Raw genomic sequence first — 12,904 nt, 5'->3', positions numbered from 1 at the left:
AAAAAGAAAAAAAAATCTTCAGCCATTTTGAATCTTCTGCTCCTCTTCTGTCTCCTACAGTGCTGCCAGCCGGGCCTGCAGACAGACTTCTCCAGCTGTGCCTCACTCTGATTGGCTGTTTCAGTAGTTTCCTCACTGGGTTTGGTCAATGTGTGTCATATTTCACTCCTGATGTAAGAGTAAGTACATTTTGTCATGTCAGGGTTGGCTGTCTACCTGTCAGCCAGCGGATAAGGAAAACTGCACAAGATCAATGAGATTAGTGCAAAGATTTGCTATCTTGTGCATCAAGATTGAACTATTGCATTCCTGATTGCAGAACACCAGATTAGAGACCACCTGATAACACTTGGAGACGAAAAATGAAAGATATTCATGTGCACTTTAGAAAAGTTTTGAGCAGGATGGTTGTTATATAAAAATATCCCACACTAAATGTGAGAGGGATTTCAGCATTAGTCTACAAAACTGAAACACCATGACAGTAGATTAGAGTCAAAGGACAGGATTTTTATTAAATATGACAACAACGAGACTTTAAAGGAGCGACGTGTAGCGCCACAGAAATAAAATATTAACACAGGAACCTATGCAGAAACTCATGCTAATGCTCGACTGCTGCGAAAGGACGTTTCTTATACAATTACAATGAAATCTAGCGATTGTGCACGCCGCAACACATGATTCATGGGGACATGATCAAACAGGGACCTTCCAGATCTAAATAGAAATCTAATACTTTTGTGGGTGGCTCTAGAGGAGAGGTCTAGCATTATCAGAGGTTGTTGGTTTGCTCCAGTCTGCAGGTCAAAGTACTCAAGATACTGAATCCCAAGCTGATCTCTGATGGACGGAGAGAAGGCGAGGTGTGAATGTTAAGTAAAAAGCACTTAGGTAGAACAAAACCAAGAATATGGCTAATGCTATTAAAGACTATTAGTAGCAAAACAGCACCAGAGTTAATGTGGCTAACAGCAAACAAAGCTTCATATTTATTATGTTTTTATAAATGAATAAAGAAAACACTTGAAATGTTTACCATTTGTTCCAGAAGAGAGTTTTATATAAACAAAAGCATTTTTAAAAAAACAAATAACTCTTTTACCCACATTGCAAAGCTATGACTTCACAACAACATCACTGGTCAGCTGAAATGTTGATCCTGGACTAACATTATTAAGATAATGCAGTAAGAACACCAACACGGGGCTATGCGATCGTGTCACACGCACAGTCAGTTGGAATTCTCAGCTAACTGCATGTGTTTGGACTGCAGGAAGAACCCGGAGCAAACTCCACGCAGAGATGCGCCGTCCAGGATTCAAACGTGGGACCGACTTACTGTGAGGAGACAGGGGTAACCACTGCACTACCATGCCACCTTATTCTGTGAAATGAAAAGACTGTCATTGGCATGTTGCCCACACACTCAGACACCTGCAGGAACCTGTGGAGGAAGTTTAGCAACGGTGCAGAGAAAAAGAGAGAGTCGGTAATTAAAGAGGAGCGGCAGACACACATGCAGAAATGCACACACACACACACACTTCTTTAACTCACTGAAGCAGAGGGAACACGACAGAGTCATCTCTGTGATGACTCTGTCGTGTTCCCTTAACATTTCAGATTAAGGGAAACAGAGAGTGATGGTAAACGCTGTCCTCTGTGATAGAAACACACAGCAATATGAGCACTAATTAAGCAGTACATTGATTACACACACACACACACACACACACAATACAAATGCACACACACACACGCACACCAGCAGACATGCAGGGGCGGCTGAGGTTTTTAAATTACAGCGTATATTCCAGGCACTTCTTTTTCGTTTTCTGCACACAAGAGCATTGAAGGAAAAACTGAACCGGATCAAACTCAGCTGAACTTGAACTAAAAGCTCTAGGTCAACAGAGAATTGTGACTTTTAAACAATGGGATGATATAATGGGAATAAGTAAAGCATTCGCTTCCTTATATCCTGACACCTCCGATCATCCACTGCTAAATTTCTTCTTCACTAGGCTTTTTTTGTAAGTTTTACTATGAGAAGAGCTAACCAGGGTCAGTCCAAATATGATTTAACACCAGCAGCGGTTCAGTGAATTAATATTGTGTACATTTTCTGTCTCTGTAGGGGTTTTGATCTTTTGGACAATGCCAAGTTAGATATTTCCACCAGTTTCCAGTGGAGCTGTTAGTGATGCTTGCAGATAATAAAGGTGAAGTAAACTCATGAAACAGAAAGACATCTTCCAAAAAACACCAAATCAAACAAAAAAATCAAACAAAAAAAACCTCCTGAAGGTTTATATTTTCTATTGCATTAAACTGAGTAAATAATGAGAATGCAAAATATGCTACAGTGGCTTGCAAAAGTGAACATTTCCACATTTTGTCACATTACAGCTACAAACATGAATCAATTTTATTGGAATTCCACGTGAAAGACCAATACAAAGTGGTGTACACGTGAGAAGTGGAACGAAAATCATACATGATTCCAAACATTTTTTTTTTTACAAATAAATAACTGAAAAGTGGGGTGTGCGTAATTATTCAGCCCTCTGAGTCAATACTTTGTAGAACCACCTTTTGCTGCAATTACAGCTGCCAGACTTTTAGGGTATGTCTCTACCAGCTTTGCACATCTAGAGACTGAAATCCTTGCCCATTCTTCTTTGCAAAACTGCTCCAGCTCAGTCAGATTAGATGGACAGCGTTTGTGAACAGCAGTTTTCAGATCTTGCCACAGATTCTCGATTGGATTTAGATCTGGACTTTGACTGGGCCATTCTAACACATGGATATGTTTTGTTCTAAACCATTTCATTGTTGTCCTGGCTTTATGTTTAGGGTCGTCGTCCTGCTGGAAGGTGAACCTCCGCCCCAGTCTCAAGTCTTTTGTAGACTCCAAGAGGTTTTCTTCCAAGATTGCCCTGTATGTGGCTCCATACATCTTCCCATCAACTCTGACCAGCTTCCCTGTCCCTGCTGAAGAGAAGCACCCCCAGAGCATGATGCTGCCACCACCATATTTGACAGTGGGGATGGTGTGTTCAGAGTGATGTGCAGTGTTAGTTTCCCGCCACACATAGCGTTTTGCATATTGGCCAAAAAGTTCCATTTTGGTCTCATCTGACCAGAGCACCTTCTTCCACATGTTTGCTGTGTCCCCCACATGGCTTGTGGCAAACTGCAAACGGGACTTCTTATGGTTTTCTGTTAACAATGGCTTTCTTTTTGCCACTCTTCCATAAAGGCCAACTTTGTGCAGTGCACGACTAATAGTTGTCCTATGGACAGATTCCCCCACCTGAGCTGTAGATCTCTGCAGCTCGTCCAGAGTCACCATTGGCCTCTTGGCTGCATTTCTGATCAGCGCTCTCCTTGTTCGGCCTGTGAGTTTAGGTGGACGGCCTTGTTTTGGTACACAGCAAATCCAGCATGTCCAAATTAACACTGTCAGATTTGATTTCAACACTATTAAAGTGTCTATATGGGTCCACACCAGAGAGTGTTAATTTAACTCTTTTTGGAGAGTTGGTACATTAACTCTGATTTAGTGTTAAACACCAAATCTGTCTGGAGTTGATAATTTAACACTTGGTGTTAAGAGTTTATATATTAACTCTCAAAGAGTATTTTAGTTTAACTACATAAGAGTTATCTTCTAATTAATTCTAAAAAACGGGAATTTTATTGTTCTGAACTTCTAGAAATTTCTTTTGGAAATAAACATTTACTAAAAAGACCCAATGGTTTTTGAAAAACATTTATTCTGAACTGTGCACCACAATTTCAAAACATTTTCTAAAGATGTAACAGTGTACATGTTCTCACTTTCATTAGAATTTCGTTTATCAAAAGGTCTGACATAGGTGAGCTGGTAAATGCAAATAACAGCATTCTCATCACTTATTTCAATAAATACAAAATACAATATGCATGTCCTTCATTCATCACTTTGTGGAACTTCAACGCACTTCTGCTCTCCCCCATATTCCATCTTCACAAGCATATCCTATGTGGAGTGTGAATAAAAATTAGTTGACATTAATTAATGGCACAAATCAATTGCAGCACAGTAAAAAAAAAAAAAAAAAGGAATCCTTTTTGAGCCATTACTTGTGTAAAGTATTTTCCCAAAAGACAAGGACACAGGCAACAGGTAATACTGAACTAAATGTAAAACCTCAACCTTTTTCATTTTTACCTAAACCGTGTGCACAAAACTCTGGAGGGATCTAAATGCTAACGTAGAACCCAGTCAGGACGTCTGCTACTGCTGTTTGCGCGTTTTTTTAAAATTCTTTTTATGGGAGATCATTTCAGGCTTCAAGTAGCACCATTATTGTAGCACTCTCGTGTGATGCGACGAGCCAATAATCACTCCCGATGTTAGTCTGCTGTGAAACTTTAATGCGTACTCCAGCACACGACAAAACACACAGACGGCACCGGAAGAACAAACTTCCCCCACCATACTATTCCGGTTGGATTAGTCCCCCACAGTTATGGCAGGTCTGCACAAACAAATATTGCTTGGTGATCATTTAACCAATGATCTACATCTTCCCCATTTAGCTTGTAGCACCTAACAAAACTAATTCACTCACAAGTTTCTAAACAGTGCTTCTTAACACAACTTTAACTTAACAATGTTTTTTGCTCGGAGTAACCCCACACCTTAACATAACAGCAATTATGAAAAATGCAAATAGCCAGTAAGCATCATATTTCAACATACTGACAACAAACTGATTACACCTAAGGCTTCCTAGTGTTTTCCATTTACATGTATCTTGGGTTGGGTCTGCAGATGCGACCTGCACGTGTAGTGTATGGTGTCTGGTTCACAATGTTCTGGCCGGGCACCTGCACAGCAGGTTGGGGCTGAGGAGGGGATGTGTTTTGTGAATCTTCGTTTGAGCGTGTGTGTGATTGCGGTGTGAGTGTGGAACTGTCCATTGTAGAATGGTTAGTGTCCTCGCACTCAGGGTCATAGTCATGGAGTGGTGGCGGCGGCGGTTCTGCCACTGGGAGGATGTGGCGGCGATTCCTCCTGTAGGTTCTTCCATCGACCTGAATGATGTAGGATCGTGGCTCCTTGCTCTTCCTTTCCACAATTCCCAGCTTGTCGTAGCCTTTCTCTGTCTGCACGCGGACCACTTGTCCTTCTTGCAACGGCTGTAGCGTGCGGCTGGACTTATCATAGTGACGCTTCAGTCTGAGTCTTTTGTCGCGAAGTCGGTCACAGATCTGTCCTGTGTCTTTTGCAATGGGTGCCAACAGCTTGCTGCACACAGGAATGCCCGCGCGTGTCTGACGAGACATGAGGCGTTCAGCAGGGGAGCCTAGTTGTGTGTCACGGGGAATGTTTCTAAGGTTTAGGAGGTCAAGAAACACGTCGGTTCCATCTCGGTGAGATTTTTCCATGAGGTGTTTTGCGCTGCGCACCGCTCTCTCAGCAAGACCGTTTGACTGTGGAAACTCTGGGCTGCTGGTTGAATGGGTGAAGTCCCACTGTTTTGCGAAATCAATAAACTGTTGACTAGTGTATTGTCTGCCATTGTCAGTGAGGAGCATGTGCGGTGTGCCATGAACTGAAAAGTGTCTCTTTAGCTTGGAGATGACTGCTGCTGTGGTCAAGTCACGGAGAAGGTCAATCTCAATCCATCCTGAATAGGAATCTACAAGGACCTGGTATTGTTTTCCATGCCAGGTAAAAATGTCAGCAGCCACCGTTGACCATGGGAGGTCTGGAACAGGGTGCAGTTGTAGCGGTTCTCTCTGCTGATGTGTCTTAGTGCTGTTACACACAGTGCAAGAGAGCAGCTCTTCTGCGATGTCTTTTGACATTGCTGGCCAAAAAATGACACTCCTAGCTCTGCGCTTGGTTGCTTCGGTACCTGGATGGCCTTTGTGTACGATGTTGATGTACTCTTTGTGCAGGGACTGGGGAATGACAGTTTTGTGGCTTTTCATGATGATCCCATCCTCCATGCTGAGCTCATCTCTATATGGAAAAAACGGAGCCAGAGCGGGCTGTACTTGGCTCTCTCTGCTGGGCCATCCTCGCTGAATGACTGTGCTGAGCGCTTGTAGCACATCATCTTGTGCTGTGTACTGTCTTAGCTCCTCCAGGCGAGCAGTGGAGATGTAGCTCACTGTCATCACTTCATAATCAGTGTGTTCAACCGGGCAGCGTGACAGCGGGGCGAGCGGGGCTCTTGAAAGGGTGTCGGCTAGATACATGTATTTCCCCTTTTTGTAGACCAGACTGATGTCGTAACTCTGTAGTCGCAGTAACATCCTCTGGAGCCGGGCAGGGGCGGCATGGATTGGCTTTTTCATTATGGTCACCAGGGGCTGGTGGTCGGTTTCAATGATTGTTGCTTTGCCATAGACATAATCTTTGAACTTCGTGCAGGCAAACACCACGGCGAGGAGCTCCTTCTCTATTTGAGCATATCGCGTCTCTGTGTCAGTGAGAGCACGCGAGGCGAAGGCCACCGGTCTGCCATTTTGCAAACACGCGGCACCCAGCCCATAGCATGATGCATCACATGTCAGTGTGACTGGCTCCTTGACATTGTAATACGCCAATACTGGCGGGCTGGAGAGGCATGATTTGAGGTGGTCGAAAGCCTCCTGGTGCTGTGGGAACCAGCACCACACAGTCTCCTTGTGGGTTAGTTTCCTTAGGGGTGCTGCAATCTCACTAAGGTTTGGTATGTATTTCCCAAGGTAATTAACCATACCGAGGAAGCGCTGTAGCGACGTGACATCCGTGGGCACTGGCATTGCTCCTATTGCTGTGGTTTTGGAGGGGTCTGCTTTTAGACCGTCCCTTGTGAAGATGTGGCCCACATATGACACTTGATCTAGGCGAAATTTGCACTTGTCAGGGTTTAGCCTGAGTTTGATCTCTCGAGCACGTGTCAGCACTTTCTTCAGGTTGGCATCATGTTCGGCCACTCCGTGTCCTCCGATGATGATGTCATCCACGATGACAGAGCACGGGTAACCGGCAAACAGCTGTTCCATGGAGCGCTGGAACACCTCACTGGCTGAATTGATACCAAAGGGCATCCGCAGAAACCTGTATCGCCCAAATGGGGTGCTGAATGTGGTCAGCATTGAGGATTTCTCGTCGAGCCGTATTTGCCAGAAGGAGTTTTTTGCATCTAGCACTGAGAACACTGTCGCTCCTGACATCTGTGCTGCCACTTCCTCAACGCTGCGCATTGGGTGATGGGGTCTTTTCAGTGCTGTGTTGAGGTCTTTTGGATTTATGCACAGTCTGATCTCATGCTTGTCTTTCTTGTGTGCTGCCACCATTGAGGACACCCAGTCAGTAGGCTCGGTGACTGGTGTTATAACGCCGATACGTTGCATGCGTTCAAGTTCAGCTTTGACTCTTTCTTGCATCGCGACGGGGATGCGGTGAGCTGGACGGACCACAGGCTGTACATCAGGGTCTAGCATCATTGAGTATGTGACTGGAAGTTCCCCCAGTTCATCACTGAACAGGTCATAGTATTGTGTGAATATGTGAGAGCTGAAATCTGTGCTGTTCTCTGTGCTGATCTGGTGGACCTCAGGGCTCATTTTCACAATGCCCATTTCCATGCATGCTCGAAATCCTAGCAGCGGTTGCACTTCTCTATCCACCAAAAAGAAAGGCAACGTGTGACACTGCTTCTTTAAGCAACAAGGGAGTGTAACAGTTCCAGTGGTCTGAATTCTCGTGCCTCCATAGGCAACAAGGCTCACAGGATTCTCTTGTTTGACAGTCTGTCTTCCGCCATTCACTGTTTCGAAAGTCTTAAGTGACATGACATTGCATTTTGCTCCTGTATCTACTTTCATCTCAGTGGGCACGCCATTTATGTTTATTGTGACAAATCCCTCATCTTTTTTATTAGCTTTAGCGTGGATGCAGTCAATCTGTCTGTCAAGCTCTACACCATCCACGTAAAACGTTTCATCCTGAAGTGGTGGCTCACTCACTGTTAATTCGTTCACAAGCCGCCTTGCAGTCTGTCTGTTAGGGTGGGCTCTGTGATGGCTGCGTGGTTTAGACTTGCAGCAACTTTTGTAGTGATTCAGTTTTTTACAGTTGTGACACTGTTGTCCAAATGCTGGACACTTGTCTCGCTTGGCCACATGGCTGCCTCCACAATTGGAGCATTTGGTGACAGTCTGTGGGAATGAAAGGGGCTTAGGCTTGTGCTTGCTGTTCAGAATGGGCTTTACTGCGTCGACACTGGTAGCTTGTGTAGCTAGTGTCTTGCTGTTTTATTTCAGTCATTTCGTGTATTCGACACACCGAGATAGCTTTAGCAAGTGTTAGCTCGCTGTCTCTTAGCAGAGCCTTTCTCAACGTGTCGCTAATGACACCACAGACGATACGATCACTGAACATCTCGTCAGTGAGGTCCCCAAAGTGACAACATTTAGCCTTGATCTTTAAATCACTGATGAATGATTCAAGTGTCTCACCTGGCTTCTGATTTCTGGTGTGGAATCTATATCTTTCCATCGTCCTGTTGTGTTGAGGATTGCAGATTTCTCGAAATTTTGCCTTCAAACATTCTGGATCCTCTCTGGACTCGGCAGCAGTGAGTATCTCTCCATCTGCACCAGCTGCGCGAACGGCAGGAGCATAAACGAATGAGCGTTCTCGTTCAATGGCGTCTGGTCCAGCAATATTTAGGAGAATGTAAGCCCTAGTCTTTGCCGGTTTGTCAGAGTGAGCAGCGGCGATGAAAATATCATATTCCCGTTCAAAAACACGCCAATTCTCGGCAATGTTCTCATCAAAAACCAGAGGGTCAGGTCTGCGAAATCCGTCCGCCATGATGGGGCGACTTCTTTTTTCTTTTCTTTTTTCTTTAGCGGCTAATCCAACACAGCGCACAAAGCAGTGCGGTACCCCGAAAGGGATATAAACATATGCGCTGGCGTGACGTCCGTACCGTCTTCTGACACCATGTAGCACTCCCGTGTGATGCGACGAGCCAATAATCACTCCCGATGTTAGTCCGCTGTGAAACTTTAATGCGTACTCCAGCACACGACAAAACACACAGACGGCACCGGAAGAACAAACTTCCCCCACCATACTATTCCGGTTGGATTAGTCCCCCACAGTTATGGCAGGTCTGCACAAACAAATATTGCTTGGTGATCATTTAACCAATGATCTACAATTATACCAACATTTCACATTCTAGACATTGTTTTAAGTGTATTTGACCAAAAAATTTGACTGAAAATTCACATGCAAGCTTTTTTTTTCAAGTCTGTGGTATTTGCCCGCAAACAATACCTTTCAGCTAGCTAAAACAGAATATTATGCTATCAGCGAGCAACATGGCTAATGCCTTTCACACAGCTTTGTCTCAACTCCAAAGAGCCACAGAAGTAAAAGCTAATAATAATAATTGAAACAATCTTTGAAAAAATGACTTACCAAGCATGGCAAACAACTCAAATATGTAGAGCAAAATGTTCTGAACAGTGTTGCCAACTCCTTAGTAAGGAAAATCGCTATTGGCTGTCCTAAAAGTCGCTAGAAGTCGCCAAATGACGTCATCACCTAATTTGCATAATTGGTCATGCTAATGTAATTGTAACCTACGCTGCTGGAGAGAGAAATAACATCGTGGACGAGACATAAAGTGAGCAAAAAACGTCCTAAATGCATTTAGAATTTATTTAGAACTACAAATTTAATTTCTTTTAGCAATTATTGTTTTTTGTAATGTCTTTCACCTCTTTTTTTAGCGACTTTTTTTCTAAAAAAAAGTTGCTAGGGGGTCTGAAAACTCGCTAAATATAGCGACAAAGTCGCTAAGTTGGCAACACTGGTTCTGAAACGGCTTCACTTCAGCTTCGATTGGAGCCGTGCTGGGGGCGGAGTCTGTGAATTTACTCTATTAGTGTCATAGCCCCTGTAGGAGTTCAGAGTTAAGAGGTCAAGAGTTAATGTTTCCATTGTAACACCTCCAGATTTGAAATAGAAACACTCATTTTTAACACTCGATTTTAACTACTATCATTTTACACCTCAGAGTTACATTAAAAGAATGTGACTCTACTTAGAGTAAAATTAACTCTAAGACCACTAACACCAAAACATTTAACACTTTTGAATTTGCTGTGTAGGTTTACAGTTGTGTCATACTCCTTCCATTTCTGAATGATCGCTTGAACAGTGCTCCGTGGGATGTTCAAGGCTTGGGAAATCTTTTTGTAGCCTAAGCCTGCTTTAAATTTCTCAATAACTTTATCCCTGACCTGTCTGGTGTGTTCTTTGGACTTCATGGTGTTGTTGCTCCCAATATTCCAAGCGAATATTGGGAGCAACAACCTCTGAGGCCATCACAGAGCAGCTGTATTTGTACTGACATTAGATTACACACAGGTGCACTCTATTTAGTCATTAGCACTCATCAGGCAATGTCTATGGGCAACTGACTGCACTCAGACCAAAGGGGGCTGAATAATTACGCACACCCCACTTTTCAGTTATTTATTTGGAAAAAATGTTTGGAATCATGTATGATTTTCATTCCACTTCTTACGTGTACACCACTTTGTGTTGGTCTTTCACGGGGTAATTCCAATAAAATTGATTTATGTTTGTGGCTGTAATGTGACAAAATGTGGGAAAGTTCAAGGGAGCCGAATACTTTTGCAAGCCACAATATAAAAATTTGGCATCAAGTGAAAACCAGATTTATTTTAAATGCCCCTTATGTTTTTGATAGTGTGTGTCATTATGTCTGTAAATGAAACAAAGTTTACAGACAATAAAGGTGAAAAGCTTTTAAGCTATAAAGCTTAAAAAGTTTGAATGAATTCTGAAAAATACTTCGTAGGGGTATCATTTAATAATAGCCAATAATTATTGGTCAGAAATGGACAAACAGCCTTACAGCGTAGAAGATATTATTTTTGCATGTCTGGTGTACATTGCCAACGTATAGAAAGCACCGAAAGATTTAAAATGTCATGTCACATTTGACCTCTGACCTCTCCTCCAAGGCCACCAGATTGATCTGAAAGTCAAAGTAATAATGATGTTATGTTTAAAACTACATTTCCTATGCCTGTTGTTTGATTTGATAACACATGGGGTGTGATATGTGGAGATTCAGAATATCACCTCTTCTTTTAAGGTCAAATAAGATAGAGCGTTCAAGTTTTTAGTTCAAGTTTCAACTATGGATAAAATTCTACTGACTTTGTCTCTGTTAGCAGCATTTAGTAAAAGAAACGTGTGTGTGGATTCTAAATATCACTATATAGTTTGCATCCAAATGGGGTGTGATACTTGACTTCTGATCTCACTTTTACTTTCTTTCACTTGAACATATTCTGGGTTCAAGTTGAACCCAGAATATGTTATTTTTCCTAACTGCCCATGATTTAAAGTCAGTTTAAAAGTACAATACTATTCCCTAAAAAGTAAATACTGGCCAGAGAGTGAGGTGCCTTGAAAGTTTGTGCTCTCTGATTGCTTCTTGTTTCATGCAATATGTCATTAGAGTATCATCCAAACCTACTCTCAAGAAGTGTCCCGATCACAGGCAAGCCATGATGGTAAAAGGACTGGTTCTTACATAGTGCTTTTCTACTCGATTTGAGCAATCAAAGCACTTTATATAACGTGCCTTATTCACAGATTCGTGCAAGCACTTTTTTGTACAACTAAGTGCTTTTTATTTAACATTCACGCTCCACTGAATGCTTTGGAGAGCAACCTGCACCTATCTTCTCAAGGATAGTTAGGCATGCGGCCGGGAAACCTGAGCAGGCAGGGATCAAGGCACCAACCTTCCAAAAGTTTGGGCTAACTTAGAAATATCTTGGGTGGCATGATGGTGGGGTGGTAAGCACCGTAGCCTCAAAGCAAAGAGGCCAGCTGGGGCCTTTTCATGTGGAGTTTGCATGTTCTCCTCTCTGATAGACTTGATAGACTGGTGACCTGTCCAGAGTGTACCGCACCTCTCACCCTGTGACAGCTGGGATTGTCTGCAGCACCTTTTTTCCAAACCCACCGTTAGGTTTTAATGAGATTAGTAGGCATCAACAAGAACAGCACTTGGTAACAGCGGGAAACAGCCTCTGACCTTCCAGACAACATGTTTGCATGTTCTTCACAGATCATACAAACATCAGCAACGTGAACTGGCAAAAAAAGTCCACATTTATTGTCTGCAGCAGCTTTCTTCGCTGTTCTCCTCACAGCAAACATTTGCGTGAGTCTGTAAGTGCTCCTGTTGGCTCGACAGGCCCGAGCACATATCAGAATGCTGAAGCCACTGGCATTACTAACCCCGCTGACTGACTTTGTAAATGTAACAGAGGAAGGAACCGGGGGGTGGTGGGGAGAAGTAACAGACAGACCAAAGAGCAGTCATACACTTCAAGTGCTTTAAATTATATAACACCTCAGCCAAGTTTGTGATGTGTCTCTGTATATTTAACACTCCTTCCCTTTCTTCTCCGTCCTTTCCTGTATTCCCTCCTACCTCTCTTTTCTCCTGCTTTCACTGCCACCACTGCTTTTGTGTCTCTTCCTCCCTGTCTGACTTCACTCCCTCAGGTTACCACATCTGCAGGCTGTTTTCCACTGGAATATATTTCTTGAGATTTTAGACCTTAACTACAAGGAGGTGGGGTTATCAAAGAGCTAGATTTGGAGGTGGTGGTGGTGGGGTGAGAGCATAAATATATGTCAGGAAACACAAGTGAGTATGGTGGAGCAGATGAGTCAGAAGGAATGGTTCTTTCACTTAATACACATAAAAAAACAAACAAAGACTTTTTAACAAAGCAGCTGCCTGTGAAAACTTTCTGTCACAGAAAGAGCTGAAGACACGAG

This window comes from Neolamprologus multifasciatus, chromosome 22, assembly GCF_963576455.1.
Source record: "Neolamprologus multifasciatus chromosome 22, fNeoMul1.2, whole genome shotgun sequence".
Lineage (NCBI taxonomy): Eukaryota > Metazoa > Chordata > Actinopteri > Cichliformes > Cichlidae > Neolamprologus > Neolamprologus multifasciatus.
This window is presented reverse-complemented; position numbering follows the sequence as displayed.